Raw genomic sequence first — 12,916 nt, 5'->3', positions numbered from 1 at the left:
ATGCGTTAGGGATCTTGACAGGGTAAGGTGTACCACTCACTTTTTGGCCTCCCAGGACAGACTTGTAATATCAGTGCTATGGAAGTCCCATAGAAAAAAGACTTTACAAAGTTTGCATAAGTCGTTTTGCGGTAAATCCAAAGAAGTGTGCAGTGACCCTAAACCTTCAAGACTCATAATACCAGCGGGCGTAAAAAAATAGAGTTAGGACCTCTTAACACTGCTTTTTAGCCATAACGCACAACTCGTAATCTAGCCATTAATAATTAAAAAAAAAAATTATAACTGAAAAGTTAGTTAAAAATAATTGAAAAATTCCACAATACAAATAATGAAAAACGAAAATAACCTTATCGGTGTGAAAAAAAAGTACAACCAATAAGAAAAAGATGTGTTATATTTTTCACCAATCATTACACACAAACATAGTTCTCAATCAAGTAGTCTGCACATACACGTCTTAATTCAGGTCCGCTCAAACATATTCCAATCACATGATATCTTTTAACCAATTAGTATTAAAGTATCCTGTCATTTAAAAATATAAACATGGATGATGTAATCACCGGTTAATGTCAATCTCTTTATAACTAAAGATCAGAAATAGTAGTCAGTCCTCAAGAGTTCCAAATCAGGTACGTCTGCAGCACATGAACCTCAAATAAAAAAACTAATAAGGTATACCAAAGCGCCAACTATACGAAGGCTGGGTCTGGACCTAATGCAATATTGTCAAACGATTACAATAAACAATTTATTGAGTACACAAATAAGTTGAAAACATGGATCCATGTATAAACAATCAAATTTATACAAAAATAATAGCTAAATGAATAGTTAAAACAAATAGTTATGTAACGGATATAGCATTTAAAATTGTGCAAACATTGCTCTTAAAAATATTCATAAAAAATTCCAAATTTAGTATAAGGCTCACAACAGAAATTCAACTTTGTGTTTACCATATACAGATACACAAATTTGTACAGCAATAATAGCTAAATGAATAGTTAAAACAAATAGTTAAATAGCAGATATGGCATTTAAAATTGTGCAAACAATGCTCTTAAAAATATTCCTAAAAAATTCCAAATTAAGTGTAAGGCTCACAACAAAAATTCAACTTTGTGTTTACCACATACACATAATAGGTGAAATATATTAGTCAGTTATATAATATTATCTAACCAATAATGTTCTCGATTCTATGCAATACTAAATATTGCCAATAGTGACTAATGTGTAAGGCTCTGAGTAAGACCTTTAACTGTGTGTTTACCACATACGCATTGTCAAGTAAAAAATATTGTGACAGCAATAAGCCAATGTAAAGAATGTGTATCAAAAAAGTTGTGTGCAAAAATTAGTGTACAAAAGATATTAATGGTCAAAAAATAGGTTGATCTTCAAAAAACGTGAATTAAGAACAAAGATTGTGAAAAATGAAAAACCAAAAATTTACAAAAACATTGTGGTGTGTTCCAATAGTAACTTATATAAATGTAAATAATAGTCCAAAAAATAGTTCAACAGTGAAAACTTAATAGAAAAAATAATCCAACAATAAATTATAATAAGTAGTGTGTCTCTTTAAGAAAAAACAATAATCCTTAAAGTGTTGTGAATCCTAAAAGCAATAGTTATGATAGTTATGGTGATTTTCCAAGTGTTTTATACTGAATAGCAGTGTCAGTACTTGCTAGCCGTTTTCCAACCCAAAATTCTATCTTCTTGGCAAATATTTTGTTATAATCCCTGGATGATCCTTCTGTAAAAGAAAGATATGATGGTGTAGATTGTTTTTAGATCAATAGAAAATGAAATTGTGCTTACCAGTCGACGCGTTTCGGTCACAAAGAGACCTTTATCAAGACTGGTTTTATGGTGTTAGTAGTGGTCTTTTTATACCAGACTGATTGCTGGCCATAAAATTGTGGAACAGGAAGTGTTTGTTAAGCACTTCCTGTTTTACTGACCTTAAATGTGTGTTTAAAATATACAGTTTATAGTTTAAAAATTTGTGATTAAAAAATCCATTATAATACATTGAGATGGTATCCTTATTTTGTCAAGCTCTATCTGCATCTGATCATTTTTATTCAGAGAAAATACAAAAATTCCTATGTTAGAATACAGTGTTCCAGATTTGGAAAAATATAGATACAAACCCAGCCTTTTTAGTTATGACTTCATACCTATTATTTAAAAAAATTTCCTACCGCACCTGGTGTTCCCAGGCGGTCTCCCATCCAGGTACTGACCAGGCCTGGCCCTGCTTAACGTCCAAGATCAGATGGGATCAGGTGCATTCAAGGCAGTGTGGCTGTAGACATTTCTGTATTAGCCCTATTTCTCAAAGAATGGGATATGGGTTTAATGAAGCTGAAAACTTAAAGGTAGATGATAATTACAAGCACACAGAGCTAAGGCCGAAATCAACATTTTATCCTACAACTCACAAAGGGACGGCAATCGAGACATTTGAAACAGTAGTGTGCAGAGAAATACGTGATATAAGCTCTAAAAAACTGAAAAATAAGAAACAGAATCTATCAGAGAAACAGTTGGAAACAATTACGAATTTGGAACAAAACCAGAACCTCACTATAAAATCTGCCGATAAAGGAGGAGGGATCGTAGTCATGAATAGAGATGACTATGAAGCAGAGAACAGACGTATCCTAAGTGACAACAACACCTATTATAAATTATCAAAAAATCCAGTGGACATATTTAAACAAGAACTGGTAACACTGCTGAAGAGGGCCAAGGAAGAAGGAATATTGAATGACAAAGAATACAACTATTTGAATGTACATCATCCAATAACTCCAGTGTTATATCACCTTCCAAAGATCCATAAATCCCTCCAAAATCCTCCAGGAAGGCCAATAATTTCCGGGATAGGTTAATTAAGTAGCAACCTATCGGAATATGTGGATAAACATTTGCAAAAACACGTGAGGCAACTCCCCTCCTTCTTGAGAGATTCGACTCAGATACTTAATCTCCTGGAAGAGCTGACATGGGAAAAGGATTATATCCTGGTGACTTGTGACGTGACAGCATTGTACACGAGCATCCCGCATGAAGAGGGACTGGAAGCAGTGAAATTCTACCTCGAAAAAGATCCGGAAATTCCATCTGAACAGATTGAATTCATTTTGGATAGTATTCATTATATTCTAAATCACAACTACTTCTGCCATGATGGCAAATTCTACTGACAAATTTGTGGGACGGCGATGGGGACCAGGTTCGCGCTGAGCTACGCCAATCTGTATATGGGCAAATGGGAGGAAATATTTTGGGACTCCTGCCCAGCCGGCGTGGACCTGGTCCTCTATCGTCGATACATAGATGATATAATCATAGTTTGGAAAGGGTCACAGGCAGACTTGGAATACACCTTTGAAGTGATGAATAAGAATACGGCCAATCTAAAATTCACATATGAATGGAGTCACACGACTCTCACATTCTTGGATCTGAACATAGAAGTGAAAGGAGGGAAATTAGAAACATCCACCCATTTTAAAAAGGTGGACAGTAACAATTATGTCCACAAAACAAGCTGCCTTCACAATACATGGAAGAATAATATTCCAAAAGGACCTCTTTTATGTATGAGAAAAAATTGTTCTGATCCATCAAAATGGGAAGAACAGGCGCAAATAATAAAACAAAAATTTGTGGAGAGGGGTTATGAAGAAGAGATGTTGGACCAAAGAATTAATGAGGTAAGACAGATAGAAAGAAGAACACTCACCAACTATAAGGAGAGGAATAAGGGGAACAAAGATGAATAAACTCTTAACATCCCTTTAATTACAGAGTATAGTGCAAACAGTAAGATCATAGAAAAGATCTTCCGGAAACACTGGGCACTACTTAAAGATGATGACATACTGGGAGAAAAATTATCTCAGGTACCGAAGTTTGTATATCGAAAAACGAACAACTTAAAGAATAAACTGGCACCAAGCATACAGAAGAAAAATCCTCCAGGAATACAAGACGTCTTTGGGAAAAAGGTTAAGGGCTTCTTCCCCTGTCACACTTGCAAAGCATGCAAATGTGGAGTAAAAACGGATGAATTTCACTCCAACAATACCAGAGAAAAATACAAAATTGGAAACCTGATCCGTTGCCAAGATAAGGGAGTGGTCTATTTACTCCAATGTCCATGTGGCCTCCAATACATAGGACAGACATCCAGGCCATTGCGAGATAGGATACGTGAGCATATCCTGCAAATTGAAAAACGCAATATGGATACCCCACTGTATAAACATTTCTCTATGAAACATCAAGGGAATATTAATACAATTAAATATATGGGGATTCAAAAAGTAACTAAGAACTGGAGAGGAGGCAATTACGAAAAGAAGTTACTAACGGCAGAATCCAAATGGATATTTTATTTAGACTGCTTATATCCCAGAGGGTTAAACAACAAAGAGGATCTATCTCACCTTTTAAACCTTAACTAAACTAACTATAATGAGATATAAAGGAAAAATCTCAAAAGCAACCCAGAGAAACTATGGGAATATGTTTAATTTTACTAATCCCATGAGAAGTGCCTCTTTTGGCGAAGAACAGTATAATACTGTGTTTGCTTTTATGAATACACGGGTTGTGAAACATGATAGCAAGTATCATAATCAACGATCTTCTAAAAAAACTAAATTCCCCTAACTGTATATGAATACCTCCTGCTATATCCACCTCTCTTGGCATATATGACAAATTTTAAACGTATACCCATATATGGGCATCTTCTGGTTGCATTATGGCTCTATTCCTAATACTCTAGCACTGCTAGCTACATACCCCTCTATAAACTTTGTGATTTAGATAGATTTTCACAAGGTTAGTACCTAAAACATATTTGATGTTCATATTTAAAGAAGACAGCAATTCAATCATTCATATATATAAACTCAGACATAACACTCTGGATATATAGTACATAAACAGGAACAAATACAATTATAAATTATAATTTAAAAAGAAAAAGGTTTTGGGTGAACTAGGTTAACCCACAGATGCTTTACACTCGTCACTAGGGTACGCTATATGCCACACACTAATGAGTTTGTAATGATAGGTGTCTATTCTAAATTTGAAAAAAGATTTGAGGATAGTTTATCTGATAGTTTTTCTATGATTATATAACGCATTAATCAGGGCTAATATCTCTCCAGATAAGACACTACTAGTATAGAGGTCACTTTCCCACTTGATTGGATATTTATGTTAAACAAATAAAGGTTGTTTAATATTTCTACACCACCATCTGGTTCCCATACGTTTCTGTTCCACTTAAAACCTATTGAGGTTTCACCTTGTTTGTATAAAAAACAAAAAAACAAAAAAAAACATTTCTCTTTATTCTGGATAATAATTCACACCTCAGCACAGACATAGCACTATAGCAAAATCCAGTATATAGAAGACAACAATATAACACCATTAGGAATATTGTAAGGGATATATAATCAGCATAGATTGTGTAATAAGTAAAAGATGAAACTAGCAAGTCCGTCCTTTATATAGAATATGTCTTGTTTCCGCTTTTTATTCTCTTAGATTAGCAAGCATATGTAAAAATTGGCATCTAGAAATGACATCTAAAAATGACACCTTAACATATACGCTAAAATGGCTTTATTATGACAGATAAGGGAATGTTTTAACAACATTCCAACTACTATCCAATGAAATTGAGCCTATTATACACACCCCTGCCCCATCCAATAGAAACCAAGCCCCTACTGAGATTATACCCAATAGAAACAGCTGAAAAACGGCTTGGAGATGACAGTAAACTCTCTTTCTGATCAGATCATGATGAGAAATAGGGCTAATACAGAAATGTCTACAGCCACACTGCCTTGAATGCACCTGATCCCGTCTGATCTTGGAAGTTAAGCAGGGCCAGGCCTGGTCAGTACCTGGATGGGAGACCACCTGGGAACACCAGGTGTGGTAGGAATTTTTTTTTAAATAATAGGTATGAAGTCATAACTAAAAAGGCTGGGTTTGTATCTATATTTTTTCCAAATCTGGAACACTGTATTCTAACATAGGAATTTTTGTATTTTCTCTGAATAAAAATGATCAGATGCAGCTTGACAAAATAAGGATACCATCTCAATGTATTATAATGGATTTTTTAATCACAAATTTTTAAACTATAAACTGTATATTTTAAACACACATTTAAGGTCAGTAAAACAGGAAGTGCTTAACAAACACTTCCTGTTCCACAATTTTATGTCCAGCAATCAGTCTGGTATAAAAAGACCACTACTAACACCATAAAACCAGTCTTGATAAAGGTCTCTTTGTGACCGAAACGCGTCGACTGGTAAGCACAATTTCATTTTCTATTGATCTAAAAACAATCTACACCATCATATCTTTCTTTTACAGAAGGATCATCCAGGGATTATAACAAAATATTTGCCAAGAAGATAGAATTTTGGGTTGGAAAACGGCTAGCAAGTACTGACACTGCTATTCAGTATAAAACACTTGGAAAATCACCATAACTATCATAACTATTGCTGTTAGGATTCACAACACTTTAAGGATTATTGTTTTTTCTTAAAGAGACACACTACTTATTATAATTTATTGTTGGATTATTTTTTCTATTAAGTTTTCACTGTTGGACTATTTTTTGGACTATTATTTACATTTATATAAGTTACTATTGGAACACACCACAATGGTTTTGTAAATTTTTGGTTTTTCATTTTTCACAATCTTTGTTCTTAATTCACGTTTTTTGAAGATCAACCTATTTTTTGACCATTAATATCTTTTGTACACTAATTTTTGCACACAACTTTTTTGATACACATTCTTTACATTGGCTTATTGCTGTCACAATATTTTTTACTTGACAATGCGTATGTGGTAAACACACAGTTAAAGGTCTTACTCAGAGCCTTACACATTAGTCACTTGGCAATATTTAGCATTGCATAGAATCGAGAACATTATTGGTTAGATAATATTATATAACTGACTAATATATTTCACCTATTATGTGTATGTGGTAAACACAAAGTTGAATTGTTTATTGTAATCGTTTGACAATATTGCATTAGGTCCAGACCCAGCCTTCGTATAGTTGGCGCTTTGGTATACCTTATTAGTTTCATCTTTCCATTTTGACAACTAGGTGTCAAATTATCAAAGCCAGAGGTCTTATTTAGTAGGTGCTAGGTGTACTCCACTATCAAATAAAAAAACTGGAAGATGCAGCATTGTTTTTTGACAATGTTTAAAACTTGGATTTCAGTTCAAGATCAACTCTTCTGTGTATTCTAACGTCCAATAGTGAATAGAAAGTCCCCAAACAATAGTTAAAGATAAATGGCATTATTAAAAGTTAGCACTTTGTCTACATATTACATAATATGGAATACTTTCTTCTCTTGGATGTCAACTAGAGATTTTTTTCTTCAGACATTTCTCTCTGTTACTTGTTGCAGTTTCTTCATGATGGTTATCTACATGTCCTTAGTCCTCAGATTCTAAAGGTTTATGTGTTGGTTATCTCTGCTATTTCTGTTGTCAAGTGGAATCAAGAACCTTTTATTGCTCAGTTTTTCTAAGCACTAGCTCATTTCCTACTTGTTAAGAGATTGGTGGTGCAATCCTGGGAATCCTTCATTAGTCTTGAATGCTATTCATGATCCACCATTTGAATCTTTGAAGGAGATATCATCCTGATTTCACACTTTAATTTTTTTTTCCTCATGGCAATTACCTATGCTCTGTGATTTTTAGAACTCAAAGCATTATCTTCAGATCTATTCACTGCATGTGGCTCAATGACTTCATATTTATCTTAAGCAGACTCAGAGTATTAGGAAGACAAAAAAAGCTGTTTGTTGTTCTTCACCAAGGTGGGGCACCTCCCAAAATTAACATTTCTAATTGGATTGTCCAGGCCATATCTACAGCATGTAAGAATAATGTGGTCCCTGTTCCAGGTGGCCCCAGGACACACTTCACAAGGCCTTCTACTATTGGCTTTCCAAGTGGGGGTGCCTCTTCTAGTTCAGATCCTAATAACCCCCAATGATGCATTGCTTTATTGGCAAAGCTGTGGTTTGGAAGACACTGCATACCTTTATTTCCCATTACAAGTTGGAACTGATGCAGTCCATCTTGGAATTTGGACAAAAGGTGTAGTCCTCAGCTGTTTCCTAAATACATTTCTTGTTAAGCTGTTTCCCACATATTATACATCTATTAGCCATTGTCTTGTATTTGTTTAATTGGTCATTATTAGCCAGGCAGAGTCAAGATAAGTCAAAATAAAGCAATTTCTATATCTTGGCTCATATCCCTGGATAGTAATCACCAGTCTTCCTCCTTTGTTCTTTCCTGTCTATTCACTTCGGGACAGGGTAGGAGGGATCTGGAGTACACTGTTCATTATATAGTGGTAAGCATAGAGAATGGTTACTTCCACTAGTTAGAAATTGCAGTGGATAAGTAAAAAATAATATTGAGTGGACTAGTAACTTTTTCCTCCCTTGAATAGTAAACTTCATGGAAAACCCTGAAAAGTGGTTAAATATTTAAATGACTATTAAATACAGTAGAATCATATCATCAGCAAAAACATAATAAATAGACAATGCAATAACACTTGCTATGAATTGTAAATAAGTAGATTTTTTTTCATGTGACAGCCATCAGCCAATGCAGAGAATAGAAAATATACCAAAGAACCAATTTACAAGAATTATAAAAAAAAAAAATCTAAAATAGATGATTTTGAAAAACAAGCTAACAACTTGAAATCAAGTTTGAACAAAGAGGATACAATAAAAATTAATTAGAGAAGCAAGAAAATCAGCAAGAGGAAGGGCAAGAGCTGAATTATTAAAAAGGAAACTAAAAGTGGATAATGTAAGAGATACACTATGGATACCTTTCATTACAGGTTGTAACATGAACCACAGAGAAATAAGGTCAATGCTAAATAAGCATTAGTATATATTACAAAGGGACCTCATTATGGGGGAACTTCTTTCTGAAAGGCCAGACTTAAAGCTAGATTACGAGTTTTCATCGCTATAGGGAAATTAACGAGCGCCACAAAAGCGTAGTTAATTCACCTCCCTATAGCACTGCTTTTACAGTTTTTAAAAACCCGGCTTGCATGGGCGATATTGTGGCGTTGAGCTCCATACCTCACCCAAATACAGTGTTTTGACATGCTCATGCACGATTTCCCCATAGACATCAATGGGGAGAGCCGGCAAAAAAAATCCTGACACCTGCGATCGATGAAAAAATAGCTCCGTAACGCAGCCCCATTGATGTCTATGAGGAAAGAAAAAGTTATGTTTAAACCTAAGACCCTAACATAAAAACCACGTCTAAACACCCCTAACCTACCACCCCTGACATCACCGCAACCTACATAATGTTATTAACCCCTAATATGCTGCCCCTAACATCGCCGCTACCTAAATGCACTTTTTAACCCCTAATCTGCCACTCGCAATATTGCCGCCACCTACATTACAGTTATTAACCCGTAATCTGCCATTCCCAATGTCGCCGCCACTATACTAAAGTTATTAACCCCTAAACCTCTGGCCTCCCACATCACTAACACTAAATAAATATATTAACTCCTAAACCCAACCCTAACCCTAAGCATAACCCCCCCTTAACTTAAATATAATTAAAATAAATCTAAATTAAACTTACAATTATTACCTAAATAATTCCTATTTAAAACTAAATACTTACCTGTAAAAAAAAAACAACTATGCTAGCTACAATATAACTAATAGTTATATTGTAGCTAGCTTAGGTTTTATTTTTATTTCACAGGTAAGTTTGTATTTATTTTAACTAGGTAGACTAGTTAGTAAATAGTTATTAACTATTTACTAACTACCTAGATAAAATAAATACAAAGTTACCTGTAAAATAAAATCTAATCTGTCTTACACTAAACCTAACATTTCAATAAAATAAAATACATTCAATTAATAAAATACAATTATCTAAATTACAAAAAAACCCCCACTAGATTACACAAAATAAAAAACGAAAGTGTCAAAAATAAAAATGAATTACTCCTAATCTAATAGCCCTATAAAAAAAAAAAGACCATCCAAAATTTAAAAAAAACCCTAGCCTGCACTAAACTGCCAATGGCCCTTAAAAGGGCCTTTTGCGGGGCATTGCCCCAAAGAAATCAGCTCTTTACCTGTAAAAAAAAAGAATACAAACACCCCAACAGTAAAACCCACCACCCACAAAACCAAATCCCTCAAATAAAATTCTATCTAAATAAACCTAAGCTAACCATTGCCCTGAAAAGGCAAAGGCGCTAAGCGGGTCCATCTTCAAGACATCCTCCGATGGTCGCTGAAGAATGAAGTTTTCCTTTAAGTGACGTCATTCAAGATGGCGTCCCTTACCTTCCTATTTGCTGATAGAATTCTATCAGCCAATAGGAATTAAAGGTGAAAAAATCTTATTGGCTGTTGCAATCAGCCAATAGGATTGAGCTTGCATTCTATTAGCTATTCCAATCAGCCAATAGAATGCAAGCTCAATCCTATTGGCTGATTGCAGTAGCCAATAGTATTTTTTCACCTTTAATTCCTATTGGCTGATAGAATTCTATCAGCCAATTGGAATGTAAGGGATGCCATCTTGGATGATGTCACTTAAAGGGAAACTTAATTCTTCAGCGACCATCGGAAGAAGAGGATGCTCAGCGCCGGATGTCTTGAAGATGGACCCGCTCCGCGCCGGATGGATGAAGATAGAAGATGCCGTCTGGATGAAGACTTCTGCCTGCTTGGATGAAGACTTCTGCCAGCTTCGATGAGAACTTCTGCCCACTTGGATGAAGACTTCTGCCACCTGCATGAAGATGGATGTCCGGTCTTCGAAAACTATAAGTGGATTGTCAGGGGGAAGTGATAGGTTTTTTTTAAGGGTTTATTGGGTGGGTTTTATTTTTTGCTTAGGGTTTGGGCAATGTAAAAGAGCTAAATGCCTTTTTAAGTCCAATGCCCATCCAAATGCCCTTTTCATGGCAATGGTTAGCTTAGGTTTATTTAGATAGAATTTTATTTGGGGGGTTTGGTTGTGTGGGTGGTGAGTTTTACTGTTGGGGGGTTGTTTGTATTTTTTTTACAGGTAAAAGAGCTGATTTCTTTGGGGCAATGCCCCGCAAAAGGCCCTTTTAAGGGCCATTGGTAGTTTAGTGTAGGCTAGGGTTTTTTTATTTTGAGAGGGCTATTAGATTAGGAGTTTTTATTTTTGATCATTTTGTTTTTTACTTTGTGTAATTTAGTGTTTATTATTTTTTGTAATTTAGATAAAGATAGTGTAAGGCAGGTTAGGTTTTATTTTACAGGTACATTTGTATTTATTTTAGCTAAGTAGTTAGTAAATAGTTAATAACTATTTATTAACTAGTCTACCTAGTTAAAATAAATACAAACTTACCTGTGAAATAAAAATGAAACCTAAGCTAGCTACAATGTAACTATTATTTATTTTGTAGCTAGCTTAGGTTTTATTTTATAGGTTAGTATTTAGTTTTAAATAGGAATTATTTAGGTAATAATTGTAAGTTTTATTTAGATTTATTTTAATTATATTTAAGTTAGGGGTGTTAGGGTTAGGTTTAGGGGTTAATATATTTATGTAGTGATGTGGGAGGCCAGAGGTTTATGGGATATTAGTTTATTTTATTATATTTCATTGTGGGGGGCTTGCGGTTTAATGTTTAATAGGTTTATTATTGTGGCGGTGTGGGTGGACGGCAGATTAGGGGTTAATAATCTTTAAATAGTGTTTGAGATGCAGGAGGGCAGCGGTTTAGGGGTGGATAGGTTTATTATAATGGCAACGATGTTGGGGAGCGGCGGAATAGGGGTTAATACATTTTTAAGTGGCGGCGATGTCCGGAGCGGCAGATTACGGGTTAATAATTTTATTTTAGTATTTGCGATGAAGCATAACGATGCTTTTTTACTCATAACGCAAAACTCCTAATCTAGCTGATAGTCTTTAAAAAAGCAAAAAATATTAAAAAATAGCACCCAGTGTCCCAAAAAGGTATCTATTACCATCACAGATGTAGATCTATATAACCAGAGATTGAAGGTTTTTTTACCATGCTTTGGGTGTAAAGCATGCAGTTTCAGTAAGAAAACCAAATGGTTAGTATCAAACACAACAAAAAAAGAATATGAGATACAGGATTGTAGCAGGTGCACTGATAAAAATGTGGTGTATCTGGCACAAAGTCCTTGTAATAAGCAATATTTAGGGGAGACGTCATGCTCTCTCAGGGATAGAGTACACGGACATTTACTAAACATAGAGCATGGTTTTGAGGGCCATTTACTATCACGCCATTTTAAAGAATATCATAACCAAAGCACTAAAGGATTTAAATATTGGGGTATTAGAAAAATTAAGGTAAATTGTAGAGGTGGAGACCTCAATAAAAAAAAAATTAAGGTCAGAAGCAGAATAAATTTTTCATTTTAAAACTTTGGAACCATTAGGGCTTAATGTGAAGTTAGATTTAATTTGGAATAAAAATAATATTTTTTAGAAAGAATTTAAAAGGATTTTTTCTTTGTCTTTCTTCGTTTGTTTATGATGAATAGGGCAATTGAAATAAGTTCATCACACTTAGATTATAAATTCACATATCTATATATACACCGTATATTATATACAAAAATATATAAATTGGATGCGCCTACTATTAGAAAAACATGTGTAACATGTGTCATGGGATTAGATAAATCCCCACAATCAAACTCTCTATAGAATAAAAAAGTATTTCTGCCTCTGTTACCGTTAGAACAGATTCTCTGTATTCTATTAG

The 12,916-nt window shown here is 34.5% G+C and overlaps 2 pseudogenes; one reads left to right on the top strand and one right to left on the bottom strand.

The window, feature by feature from the left end:
- Positions 1-2,212: 2,212 nt before the first annotated feature.
- Positions 2,213-2,331, bottom strand: LOC128650832 (uncharacterized; annotated as a pseudogene).
- Positions 2,332-5,882: 3,551 nt separating this feature from the next.
- On the top strand, positions 5,883-6,001 carry LOC128650838 (uncharacterized; annotated as a pseudogene).
- The last annotated feature ends 6,915 nt before the right edge of the window (positions 6,002-12,916 follow it).

Source organism: Bombina bombina, chromosome 2 (assembly GCF_027579735.1).
Source record: "Bombina bombina isolate aBomBom1 chromosome 2, aBomBom1.pri, whole genome shotgun sequence".
NCBI lineage: Eukaryota > Metazoa > Chordata > Amphibia > Anura > Bombinatoridae > Bombina > Bombina bombina.
The sequence above is the reverse complement of the archived record's forward strand: the minus strand, read 5'-3'. Positions and strand labels throughout refer to the sequence as shown.